Below are 14341 nucleotides of genomic sequence, written 5' to 3' on the forward strand. Positions count from 1 at the left end.
TGTACTTGCTTTGAACTTTGAATTTGAGCAAGTGTTTGAATGAAGCAGGAGCAACAGAGAACTCATTTTGATGGTGGGTGGCAGCAGGGGTAGAAACAACAGGGTCCTGGGGCAGTTGGCTGGGCAGCCACATCATTGTCAAGTTGTAGTGGTGGTGGTGGTGGTGACAGCACCAGCTATGGGGTGGCATCTGTGTTTTCCCCAGAATGGTTTTGTGATGTCACTTGCTGTGTTTTTGGAAACATTTTGTTTCTCTCCATGTTCCAAAACTGCACATTCATGGCAGTTTTGTGAGCTACCCAAGATCTTTTCACTACACTCTGACCCCCCACCGAAGAGTGTTTTTGCAACTGAGAACCTTAATTAAGACACTTTGTTAACATGACATAAGAATTTATTACTGGCAGTAAGATACCATAACTGATTATCTTTTTTATTTAAAAAAAAATTTGTTCGTTGTATGGAGAAGGTATGTAAGATTGATCATTAGATCAGACACATGTTCAAATTGTCATGTAGTCTCTGAGGAAGAATATATGCATTGAAATACCCATTAATAGTATTTTGAAAACACAGTGCTGCACTGTTTTTGGCAATATTCCAGGTAACCCTTCCGTAATTATATGATTTTTAACATTTTGAAAATGTTAAATAATGGTTGCCATGATGTCTGAGCTTGAGTTTCCAGTTTTGTGACATGAAGAGAAAGAAAAGGCATTTCAGAGATGATTGGATACTATTGAGTTATGAAGCAATGGGAAAATATTTTATCTTTTTTGTGTATGGATTTTCATATCTATAATATAAATGAGTTGGATTCATTTGTGTTCAACAAATGAATAATTTAGTTCAATCTCCATAGTTGTAAATATGCGTCTATGTCTATGTGTATGGACTTTTGAAGATAAAAGGGAATGAACTCTTTAAAGAGAAGTGAGAAAACAGATTTCACATTTTAGAAAAAAAAAGTAGAAAATCAGAATGAGGAAATAAGTCAGATTTTCTAAAGACATTTAGTGAAGAGTGTCTTTAGAGCTCCTATGTCATTTAACTGACTTGGATCTTTCAAGCAGATTAAATTTGGTAAAATGAAATTTTCTCACAAATAATTTCTAGCCTATTTGATAAGGATACCCACAACATTGAATCTATGTATCAGGATTTAATTTTTGTTTTTCTGGGGATGGATCTCAGGGCCTCAACTATGTATCACTGAGGTATGTACCTTGAGTATGTACCACAGGGCCTCCTCATGAGCTGTACCACTGAGCTATATCCCCAGTACTGGATTATTAATTTTTAATCAAGTTTTATAAAGCTTTGTTTTCCTTGAGGACCATGCCACTTATACAATTTTATTTCCCTTTTTATTGTGGCCACCCAGAAACTCAGAGCTAAATCTCAGTGTTCATTAGAGGGACTAGAATTCAATATCTATCCTCTAGTCCTATTTGATCCATAGTAGTCTGACATATGTTGACCTGTTATTATGTTTACTTTTCTCATATTTTTATATGCCTTATTTTATGGTTTGTATTTAAAAAATTAAAGTATCTTAAATTCTTTATGATGTCAGGGAAAGATATAGGTTTAATTATTTAAAATTAAAGGGTGCTAAGAAATCTGTTTTCCTTTATTGATGAAACTTTGAAAATTATTAGTTTAATTTAAGCTATTTATTAGTTTACTGAAATGGGGGTAATGTGAATGATTCAATCAAAATGAAAGCAATGACCTATTCCTGGAACTGCATGTGTGGAATGAGGTCATGCATCATAAAAGAATAGTGCACTGCGGTGAGATCTTGCATTGACTTACCCTGGAAATAGATGGAGTCTCAGTTTTCACATCTGTAGTGTAAAGGAAATAGACTCTGAGCCCTCCAGAATTCATTCTAGCTTGGAATCTCTAATCCTACACAACAGAGCTCGGTTGCGTTTTCCTCTTCAGTTTTGGTGCTATCTGTGCCTCTGTGGCTGGCCCAGGTACAACAGGGAAGGGAGTGGCACATCTTGACTGGTGTTTGACTGCTGGAAGCTGACTCTGCAGTTTGGGTTAATTCGGAAGTCTGACTTACTTTTCCTAAGTTTTCAGGAGGGATATTTGTGAACCCTAGATTTATTTTTCTTTTTCTTTTCTCTTTAACAAAAGTAATTTAAGTTCACAAGAATGAAGATGATGACAGCAGCCTGGGCTTTAACTTTTGAACACTTTCCAGTTTTATGTCTTATTAAGCAATATTGTAAGTAATATGCACATATTTCAATAAAATACATGAAAAACTTTGCACATTGTTAAGACATCTTTTCACAGTGTGTTTTGTCAATTCTGGAAGTCTGCTCAAATCTGGCAAACTGTCAGGAAGTGGGGTAATATGGAAGGACATTACAAATGAAGAATATCTGATTAGGTGATGGTCGTGGTAGGAAGGTTTAAGGAGCATGTTAAAATAAAATACCAAGAACACCAGCATGATTTTAATTTAAAGCATATGTCTTAGGATTCTTCAGACTGCTTTTTTTATTTTTAAAGAAGCAAGAATATATATATTACATTTACATGAAACCAGTGTATTAATATTCATTGCAAAAGAAGCCTTATTGCAGAATATTATGATTAAAAATGTTCTTTAAATTTAACATACATAGCGTATTGTAAAGATGTGTCAAATAATTCCCATTTTAAGATTAGATGTGAAATTGTTCTATGACATGTAAGAATCTTACTGTCCTATACACAATGAAATAGATCGTGTATGATAAAAATATCCACATAGGTTTCACTGAATTGAATCATTTTCTTCAGTACCAAGCAGATTGAAGAGCTTTATAGAAGAATATGTATGTGATAGCATTATGAAAGAAGTGATACTGGGGGTGTCAGAACCGAGACAGCATTCACAATTATGAAGCACCTCTTTCTATGTCAGGCAAATTCAATGGATATTTAAGAAAAGTGTCTTAGGCCACCTATCATTTTCTAAGCTATAAAATGGAGTGGCCATCAGCATCTGACGATTAGTGGTATAGAAACTTAGGTAAGTTATGTATAAAATGCACTTATTATGAGTCCTGATCCACAGAAAACCTTAATAAATGACAGAAACTCATATTACTTGCCTTATTCTCATTAAAGTAGAAAGTAGCTGAATATAAATTTGGGTTAAATAGGATAATGTTATTTCAGGTTGCACTGTGCCATTTTCATACCTGTAAATCAAGACTGCTATTCTTCAAAGACAGGAATTTCTGCTTGCCTTAAAAGGATGGATCAAAGTGATAGTATTTGTTCAGAAATAATAATGATGCTGAAACCACACCATGATGATTGAATGTCCATGTTGCAAGCTGTGTGTTTGAAAGCTAATGGTTGTCTTTCCCACAAAGTATGTAAATAAATTAAGCAATAGCTTTAATTGCTGCATAACTAGAGAAGGATAAGAATAATGAGTATTAATTTTTATTCATTTAATTATTTCTAAAGAAAATTATGAATATGTTTTGATGTCAAGGAACACAAATTGTTCATATTTGTGTAGAATAAATTGTTCATATTTAGTTTTTTGAGCAATAATGTTTTTACATTTTTCATAATCAGATCCTTCCCTAGATGTAACTTTCCCAACATATAATTTTTTTTTCTTATCACCCCACATAGCTGTTAAATCATTTTTAAAAGAAATACAATCTTATTGATAAAAACTCGATAGAAAAATATATTTCCTATTTCTTGATAGAAAAGGAGTTTCTAAAATTAGGAAAGAATGGCAGTTTTTTTTTAATGGACCAGTTTTAAACATCTAGAATTTCTAGCTATAAGCTTCCTAACATATACAGAAACATAAGACATGTAATATTTACAAATTACATATTAAGTTAGCTTATATTTGTCAAATAATAGCATAAATACAAATATGTAAACACATATGTTTCTTCCTAGATTTTTACTGTGATGCAGAAAGGAATAGGTAAGATAATTAATATCCAATAGGTAACTGGTACCATGTGTGAGTTGAACACAGTTGCAGGCCATTCTTCTCTCTAGTACTTGCGACCCTTTCCTCTCTAGCTGCCTGAGGAACTGCACCATGGAAAGGAGGAGGTGGACACTTTCATTTTCTAGGCAGATATTTCCCAACTTCTGTTTCTCATCATCAATATCTTTTATTTCATCAAAGAAAATTTCCTTTGGGAGTGCTTCTGATGCCTTGGATAAGACTTGGTATGGGTGCCTGAGGAACCATTCAAAGTTGGACAGTGGTAAAGAGATAAATACTGATGCCATCCCAACCCTCAGCAATGCACCTGAGGTTGATGAACATGGCACTGGTGTGACAAAAGGCTGACTTTATTGCCAAGTCTGGTAGTCAAGGACTTCCAAAGATTCTTCAAGCTGGTAAAGATATCTACATGTTTGGATAATTCAATGTTGGCTTTATTCTGTCTACCTGAGGCAGAGAATATAGCTGTGGTCACAGAGCACAATGATGATGAATGGTATGCTTGGGAATCTTTTGACGGGGGTTTCTTCACTGTATGTGCTGGCCATAGTGAGCCCATTGGCCAGGGTAATGGTGATTCTCTACCTTAAAGAAGACCAGACAGAATACTTAAAGGAAAGGCATGTCAAAGAGCAGTGAAGTAGCATTGACAGTCATAGGTTATCCCATCACCTTTTAGTTGGAGGAGGAATAAGAGAAGGAAACCAGTGATGACGAGGTGGAGGAAGAGAAAGGTAAGAAGGAAGAAGATGAAGATGATGATGAGAAAACTGAGTTCGAAAATGTGGGTTCAGATGAGAATGACAGCAGTAAGGATAGGAAAAAGAAAACAAAGAAGACTGGGGAGAAATATATTGCCCGTGTAGACCAGAAACCCTGATGATATGACCAGGAGGAATGTGGGAAATTTTACAAGAGCCTTACCAGTGACTGAGAAGACCACTTTGTAGAGGTCAGTTGGAATTCTGGGCATTCCTTTTTCTCTCTTGACCTCTTTGAAAATTGAAAATAAAAACAAAACTCCCAAAGAACCAACGTAAAACTCGGTGTCTATTGTGTGTTTATCATGGACAGCTGTGATGACTCGATATCAGAGCATTTCAACTTTATCCACTATGTGATTGATGCTGAGGCCCTGTCCCTGAACATCTGAGAAATGTTTCCCCAGAGCAAAATCTTGAAGTCATTTGCAAAAACATTGTTAAAAAGTTCCTGAGTCATTTCTGAGTTGGTGAAAGACAAAGAACTACAAGAAGTTTTAGGCATTCTCTAAAATTCTGAAACTTGGAATCCATGAGGACTCCACTAACTGGCAACACCTTTTTGAGCTGTGTGCTATTGCACCTCTCAGTCTAAAATGAGAAGACTTCTCTGTCAGAGTATGTCTTATGCATGAAGGACACCCAGAAAACCATCTATTACATCCTGAGTGAGAGTAAAGAGCTTTCATGATAGTGAAGGAACATTAGGTAAGTTAAGTATATAATACTTATTACAGATCCTGGCCCATATGAATGTTAGCTATTTGTTTCATTTGCCTTATTATTATTAAAGTAAAAAGCAGCTGAGCATAAATTTAGTTTAGATAGCATAGTGTTATTTCAGGTTTTACTATGTCATTTTCATATCTATAAATCAAGACTGGTGTTCTTCAAAGAATTTCTGCTTGCCTTAAAAGGATGGATCAAAGTGACAGTATTTATTCAGAAATAATGATGCTGAAGCCACACCACAATGATTGAGTTTCCCTGTTGTTAGTGTAACTAGGGTTGGCCAGCTCTGTTATCGTGGAGCATGTGTGGAATTAGGGCTTTGAGACTATTGAGCAGCATTGTGTGTAGCAGCCTGGTCACAGTTTCAAAGAAGGTTCTAGGGCTACCTGAAGATGAAAAGGAGAAGAGATGAGATACAGAAGATGGAAGAAAGCAAGGAGAAGTTTGAGAACCTCTGAAATCTCATTAAAGAAACCTTGGATAAGAAGGCTGAGAAGTGACTATGTCCATTAGTTTTGTGTCTTTACCCTGTTACATTATGTTTAGCATAATGGTCATGAGGGATCTGGAGATCAACCCTCTCTAACTATTGTGGAGAAATTGTAGCTAAAAGTTGAGGTGGACAAAAATGAAAAGGCTGTCAAGAACCTGGTGGTTCTGCTGTTTGAGACTGCACTGCTTTCTTTTGGCTTCTGCCTGGAAGATCCCTAGACCACTCCAACCACATCTACCACAGGATCAAGTTAGGCCTAGGCATTGATGAAGATGAAGTGAGAGCAGAGGAACTCAATGTTGCTCTTCCTGATGATACATCTTACCTTATCCCACGCCTTGAAGGTGGTAAGAATTCATCTTGCATCCATGGATTAAATGTTTTTACTTGGAAAACTTATGCTCTCTATGTAAAGTCCTGATAGCTCAGTAGGACCATAAAGTGGCCCTGGTCTCTCTGCTGATGTCCAGTGGTCTTTTCTCTCCTGTTCTTGTAACTAAGGCAGGAGCAAGGATCTCTAGCCCTATCTCTTAATTTAACATCTGGGTTAAAGGTTGTATATCGTGCTTTATTTTGTTTGCTCTTTTGAGTTGAAATTGAAACGTGAAAAAATTTAAAAACCTACACTGGAAATATGGGAAAAGTGAAAAACATACACCAGGATTTTGAGGAAGGTTTTTTAAAAAATTGATGAAACTGAGAGAAGGAAGGAAGGAAGAACAAGGGCAACCTATAACTCACTGTATGTGGAAGAACAGCAGGTTCTGGTATTGAGTTGCTCTGGAGGAAATGTTGCTGAATGCTACCTGAATCCCTAACTCCATGGGATTGGTGAAAGTTAGTGGATGAGGGGCCACTTTAGCAGGTGGGTGGTGGATGAACTGAGCACACCAAACCCCACTGGTGCCTATGGGATGTATACTAGCTACCATACCAAAGATGCCCGCCCACGCCGGGAGCCTGATGCCTCCAGTGGAAGGGCTGTGCCAGAAAAAGAGCTGAATCGTGTCTATTTTTCTAAACAATTATTTCATGATTTAAGATATAAATTAATCATAAAATTTTTCTATCTCCACCTTTACTCCTTGGACATAGCTCTTACTAAGTCTTTGAGAGCCTTCACGTAGCTAAACCTAAAGGCATTTTTTTAGTATTCATTATCTTTTTCAATCATTTGTTTGTCTTTGAAATATTCTTTTTTCTTGTCTTATGAAATCGTATCTTCTCAACTTTCTCTCTGTTTACTCCTTTTTGGGGTTCTTGTGTCTTAGAGTCTCTTCCTAGACATTATATATTAAATGTATAATCAAAATGCCATAAGAGGGAGCCAGCACCACTGGGAAAAGTGAAAAAGAAACTTACAGAAATCTCATAGGTGAAAAAACACTAAGGGACATTCAGAGGCATCATTTTACAAGTCAAAATCGCCGACGTGTTGCGGTGCTGGCTAAAGACAAAAAACGAAACCCAAAACAAACAAACAACAACAACAACAAAAACATGGAATGAGCAGTAAAAGAATAAATCTTTGTTAGAGTATATTATTAGACTTAATTCTTCAGTGTATCCTCCATCATACTATTTGCCTTCTAATTTTGGATCTGGTCACGTTTTGCCAGTAGAATGAGAAGGAAGTTAAGATGTACCAATTCCAAGCCTCGGCCTCAGATCTCACAAGTTTCCACTTGTTTTCTTTCTTTCTTTCTTTCTTTTTTATTGGTTGTTCAAAACATTACAAAGCTCATGACATATCATCTTTCATACATTTGATTCAAGTGGGTCATGAACTCCCATTTTTACCCCAAATACAAATTGCAGAATCACATCAGTTACACATTCACATTTTTACATAATGCCATATTAGTGACTATTGTATTGTCCCAGGAGTCTTACATAAGGAACATTGCCAATCCCAACTAAGCCAAGCCTAGATCCGTCAACTCCCAGTTAGTGTAGACTTGTGGCTTGAGAAATCAGGAGTTTAGTCTACATCAATATTTTCTTTGCTGTTTTTTGAGTTTATTTTACTTAAATTTTTCTATTGCTGATTCTCATGTATTTGTATAGTATATTTTATTTGTGGTTAACTTAGCAATTTAGCCTATAATTTTCAAAATGTTAAGTTAGAATTGCAATGAAACTAAAAGCAGGTTAGATAACATTCAGAGAATCTGAATGGTGGTTAACTTAGCAATTTAACCTCTAAATTGCAAATTGTCACATTGAAATTGCAGTGAAACTAGAGGATTAGATATCATTCAGGGAACCTGAATTTGGAAGTAGATAAGCAAACTGATGATTCTTTTAATTGGCTCTATTTTGGGGCAGAAGGTGGAGCATTTTCTCCTATAAATATATCTCATAGAAGAATGGTTGTTTAATGTTAGTTGAGAGTACTTTATTCTTATAATAGGTATTGTTAAATTTATGTGTGGAAGGTTGCAATTGATGTTGGGAAGTTAAGGATTAGGTTGTGGTAGACATTTGTCATGATTTTTTTAGCTGCCTAAACTTTTGGACATTCAGATGTTTGAGGAATTTCTTACCTTATAAGTCATATTTTTCTAGAGTTTATTTCCTATTTTTTTTTCACAGCTGGGACACTTTCACATGACTACACTTACTATGTATTGTAAGCTATTCATCACAATCTGGGTATTCTCTGACCACCAAGTTGGAGTGGTGCACAGAACTTATTAAGTGGAAGTGATATGTATGACTGGACTCAGGTAGGCTTGGAAAGCACCAGCAAGAGCTCAGACTTCTGTGATCTCTATCCTTCTATACTTTCCAACCCACTCTTATGGTTTCATGAGGAGTTCTTTAAGAAAAGACTCCAGTCTAATTTACTTAATTTAAAGATATTTCTGTATTACATACAGATACCCATGGAAAGTGGACAACTGTAGCATTACAATCACACTTTGGGGGGACAGTCCTAAGGACAGTGGTGAGAGGAAATACTCCTGATGGTAAACTTTGAGTAGTATACATGCTTTTTCATTTTGTTTAGAAAGAGAAATTCTAGATGGGTAATTGTACATCAACTCATAGGCCATTGCCAATGATTTGGCTGAAACATGATCTAAAAGTTTTTGACAAGGAGCTCTAATAAGAGGTATATTAGTAGATTTCTCTGAATGGGAACCAAATGTGCAGACATTTGTCTCAAAGGATGACATTGGCAGAGGTACATTTTAGTAATTGGAAGCATTGGTCGACCACTTTTGGGTATTCCAATCAGTCTCTTTCCCCTGCTGGTCTTTCTTTACCCAATGGACTCATGAACAAAATGGCAATGGTGGTTGGAATGAAGCTTGGTAACATAAACTTCCAACTCACCAAGGTAGATCCAGATACAGTCACTACTAAGGGCCCAATCTACCATTGCGGGGATCAGCATCAAGCCCTTGATATGAGGGGATCAGCCCATTACTTGATGGCAGGTTGATTATATTAGATCATTTCTATCATGAAAGGGAAAGTGCTTTGCTTCTACTGGAATAAATATTTACTTTGGATGTTCAATTTTCATTCCCTATCCACAGTGCTTCTGCCATCTACCTATCATCTGTGAATTTACAAAATATCTTATCCTCTTTCACAATAGTATATATAGTCTTGCTTCTGATCAAGAAACATATTTTCTCAGTAATTGGGGTGTGGCCATAGTTCCATATTCATAAAATTCACTGATCTTAGTGCATCAGTGAATTAACATCATCCTGAAGTAACTGACTTGATAGAATGTTGCAATGGACTTTTGAAGACTTTCAAAGTGTCAACTAGGTGGCAGTACCTTGCAGTGCTGGAGCAATGTTCTCCAGGATGTTATATACATTAGACGTGGGAAAATACATGGTACTTCTCCCTCTCCATTCCTTGCTAGAATTCTCATGTCCAAGAATCAAGGAGAAGAAGTGGGGGAGACTCTTTATAATTACCCTGAGTGATATACTGATACAAATTTGCTTTTTCTCTCCATGATCTTAGGCTTTGTTGGTTTAGAGGTCTTAGTTCCAAAGGAAAAAATCCTTCCAATTGGAACAAACAATGACTCCATTGAACTAAAATTAGAAATTGCCACCAGACCACTTTGAAAAACTTACACATCTCAGTCAATGAGCAAAAAAGGGAGTGACTGTATTGGTTGGGGTGATAGATTGATCTTATATCATGGAATTTGGGTTGGTACTAAACTATGGGGGTAAGGAGGAGAATGTAAAGAACATGGGAAATCATCTAGTGTTTATTGTAAGTACTTCCATGTCCTGTGATTAGGTCAATTCAAGACAGTACTGCTGTGGGTCTAGACCCTCCAGGGAAGCTGAGGTGCTTGCTGAGGGCACAGGGAATATGGAATGGTGGAGGAAGAAGGTAAGTTATGAAACCACCTATAACCATGTGATCAGTTGCAAAAAGAAGGATTGTAATATTTCTTCTTTGTTTTTTACATAAATGTTTATATACATGTGTGTATTGCCTGCATATTTTTCTTTTCTTTCCTATACTCTTATCATCTAGCATAAAATATGTTAGTAATAATTTTAAATATTGTTGGGTGGAGTATTCTATAAATGCCAATCATGTCAAGCTATTGATAAGATTTTTTAGTGTTCTTCATGTTGCTGTTTTCCTGTCAATTATTGATTGAAAGTTGTTGAAATTTCTGACTGTAGTTGTGGATTTGCCTGTTTCTTTTTAGCAGTCTATCAGTTTTGGATTCATAATTTGATCCATTGTATTTTATAGCTCTGTCAATCTTATTGCAGATAACATTAAGACTGTTGTGTACTCTTGGTAACTAGCTATGTTTCATTATGAAATGAACTTCTTTATTCTTGGTAATAGAAATCATTCTAAAATTTATCTGATATTAATATAGCAACTCCATATTTCTTTTGGTTGGTCTCTTTTTTTTCAACCTTATATATTTAATTCACTTTTTATTTTAAGAGTTTATCTTATAGGTAGGATATAGTTATGTGTTGCTTTTAGAAAATTCAATCTACTCTGCCTTTTTTTGAAGACATTGGGTTTCAATCTATTCCCTTGTGATTTTTTCTGTTTATCCTTTTGATATCTTCTTTTGAAGATATGTTTGATATCTTCTTTTTCATTACTTTATTATTGTTTTATTTCTTTCATTGACCTGGTAGCTATAATAACTTGTCATGCTATTTTTAGTGATTGCTTTAGGGCTAGAATAGACATCTCTAATTTATCACTAACTTACTACTGTCTGCCTTCAGTGACAGTGTACCACATCAGGTGCCATGTAAGAATGGCATGGCTGGGTGCTTCCACTTCTCCCCTCTTGACTTTAGTTCTATTGTTGTCAGATAATTCTACATATGGTATGAATCTCATGCTATATTGTTTTATTTTTTGCTTTAAATTGTCAATAATTTTTAAGACATTTAAATAAAAATATATTCTATTTTACCAGCTACTTACCATTCCCAGTGCTATTAATTCCTTTGTCTAGATCCAGATTTCCATCTGGAATAATTTTTCTTCTGTCTGAAGAAATTCTTTTTAACATTTCTTGCTGGGCAGGTCTGCCACAGCTGAATTCCTCTACCTTTGTCTAAAAAGTCTTCAGTTTGCCTTCTTGAAAAATGATTTAGCTGGATTGAGACTGCCCTTATGACAGTTTCCCCAGCCCCTGGATTTTAAAGCTGTTGCTCATCTCTCCTCTTGCTTGCATTGTTTTTAATAAGTAATTTGCTGTCATTCCTATTTTGGTGTTTTTGAACATAATGGAGCTTTTTCTTTTCTTTTCTTTTCTTTTTTTTTAAATATTTGTTTTAGTTGTAGCTGTACACAATAACCAATGTGGTACCAAGGATCAGACTCAGAGTCTCATGCATGCTAGGTGAGTGTTTTACCACTGAGCCACAATCCCAGCCCCATAATGTAGCCTTTTCACTGGCTTCTTTTTAACTTTTCTCTTTATCTTGTTATAAGTTATTTGTATTGTATGCTTTTGGTACATGTTCTTCATGAAATTCTTGGTATTCACTGAATATTCTTAAATCAGTGGTCTGAAATTTATATCAAATTTGGAAAATATTCTGTTATTATTTCTTTTTAGATTTCTAAAACTTATCTTCTCCTACTGGGGACTCCAATTACAAGTATATGAGGCTGCTTGGTGTTGTGGGACAACTTCTCAAGTTAGTGGTGATTCATTTATTTAAAATATTTCTCTTTGAGTTTCATTTTAGGTGGTTTCTATTTCTCTGTCTTCAAGTCCAGTATTGTTTTTTCTGTAATAGTTAAACATCAGCTCATCCCAGCCAGTGTAAATTTTGTCTCATACTTAGTCATTTTCTTTTTATAAGTTTGACTTAACTCTTTATATATAATATACTGATTTTATGTATATGGTAATCAGTTTTATTTGGGTTTCTCTATATATACATATATAAATCAAATTTATCAAATATGTAAATACAGATAAGGTCCTAAATAAAACTCACTCACTACACACACACACACACACACACACACACACAATTGATTTAGATCTTTCTCTCATCTGTGACTAATTTATTCAACCTTCTATTTTGCAAGCATGTGGTATGCAGTTATCATAACTATTTAATGGTCTTATTTACTAATTCTATCATCTGTGTCTTTTTCTGTTTTTTTTTAATTCATTGATTTTTATCATTATTGTAGATCCTATTTTTTTTTTATTGGATGCTAGACATTGAGAATTTCATCTTTTGAGCTCTCTGTACTGTTGTATTCCAATGTATTCTTGTGCTTTATTCAGGTAGGCACTTAAGTTACTTTGACACAGTTTGATCCCATTTGGACCTGCTCTTGAGCTTGCTAGGTGGGAGCAAAGCTGCATTCTATCTAGGACAAATTTTGGCTATTGCTGAGGCAAATTTTTATGAAGATTCTGTCGGATGCCACTGAATTATAAGATTTTCCATTCTGGATGGTGAGGCCAGGAACTTTCTCCACTTGGTAGGTTCCTTCCCCCGGTGTGGGGAGTGACCTCACATGTCCCCATCAGTACACAACTGACTTCTTGAGGGGGATCCTCTTCAGGTTTTCTAGATCCTTTTTGTGTGTAGCTCCCTTCTTTAGTGCTCTGTCAGGGAACTCTGTTTGTCTTTACTCCCAGGAAGGTCTCCCCAATTCAGGCAATGTATCAAGCTTTCCTTGAGTTCCCCCCCTTTTTTTTTTTTAATTTTTGTGTTGTGACCTGGATGCTCCCTTAAGGGAATACACTGAAGCAAAGGTAGATCTCACCTCCTTTAGTTCTCATTTCAAGGATTATGTCCTTTGTTAATTAATGTTCAATGTTATGCAAATAATTTATTTTCTATATTTTGTCTGGTTTTAGTTGTTGCTAGCAGGAGGGAAATTCTGATTGTTGTTCCTCCATCTTGGAATTTTGGAAGAAGTTTTCCCTCAGTTATGTTTCTAAATAGAAAAGAAAAGCCCTATTCCTTTTAATACACAGAGAAAACCATTTTCATCTCTCTGTCTTCAATTACATTAAATGCACTCTGGACTACAGGAGAAGTGGCATGATCATTTTGTGATAGATGTAAATGTACTGCTTTTAGTGATATTTTCTTTCATTCTTTCTTTCTTTTGTGTAATGCTGAGATAAAAGATAAAGTAGGGGTAGATGGTTCCGTTTGAGGGACTAGATGTTATCCATGCACTGAAGTTTAGATGTTTTTAGGATAAGAATTAGACAGTCTCAAAACACTTTTCCTCATTGAGGTGCAATCTTCTATTATACTTGTATGAATAGAGGTTTTTCTTTCTGAGACAGAGAAAAGATTTCAAGGATGAACATTTCTTTATTTTAAATCAACATTTTAATCCAGATTAGTCATTTCACTAGTCTGGTGGCAATTTTAGTAGCTGCCTTTGAAAGTGGTTTAGAGATATCTCAGGAGAATTTTTTTTTTTGTTTACTTATTTTTGTGGGCTTTAAAAAATCCATTCTGAGAATACACTTTGAAATATTTCCTTTTGTTTTTGATTAAAGCATGTTCTCCCTTGTTGGTTGGCAAGCCATTAGGATTTGGATTCCCAATCAATGAGAGGGAAAGTCATTATTGCCATAATTTCTATTATTATTATACTAATATCATCTTGATATTTCTTAGCACTTATTGATTTAAAATGTGTATTTTTAAAAGTCATTATGTCCTCTGATTTCTACAATACACATTGTTGGACCAAAAAACTGAAAGTGGGAGATTAAATGACTGACTAAAGTTTCAACAACTGTTATGCTGGGAACCAATGATAGGGACCAAGTTATTTTGATTTGAAATGCATTATTCTTTTTTTCTGCCTGTGTCTGATGACATT

At 35.3% G+C, this 14341-nt stretch overlaps 1 pseudogene; it reads left to right on the forward strand.

The window, feature by feature from the left end:
- The first annotated feature begins 460 nt into the window (after nt 1–460).
- On the forward strand, nt 461–6407 carry LOC143398407 (putative heat shock protein HSP 90-beta-3; annotated as a pseudogene).
- Nucleotides 6408–14341: the final 7934 nt, after the last annotated feature.

This window comes from Callospermophilus lateralis, chromosome 4, assembly GCF_048772815.1.
Source record: "Callospermophilus lateralis isolate mCalLat2 chromosome 4, mCalLat2.hap1, whole genome shotgun sequence".
Lineage (NCBI taxonomy): Eukaryota > Metazoa > Chordata > Mammalia > Rodentia > Sciuridae > Callospermophilus > Callospermophilus lateralis.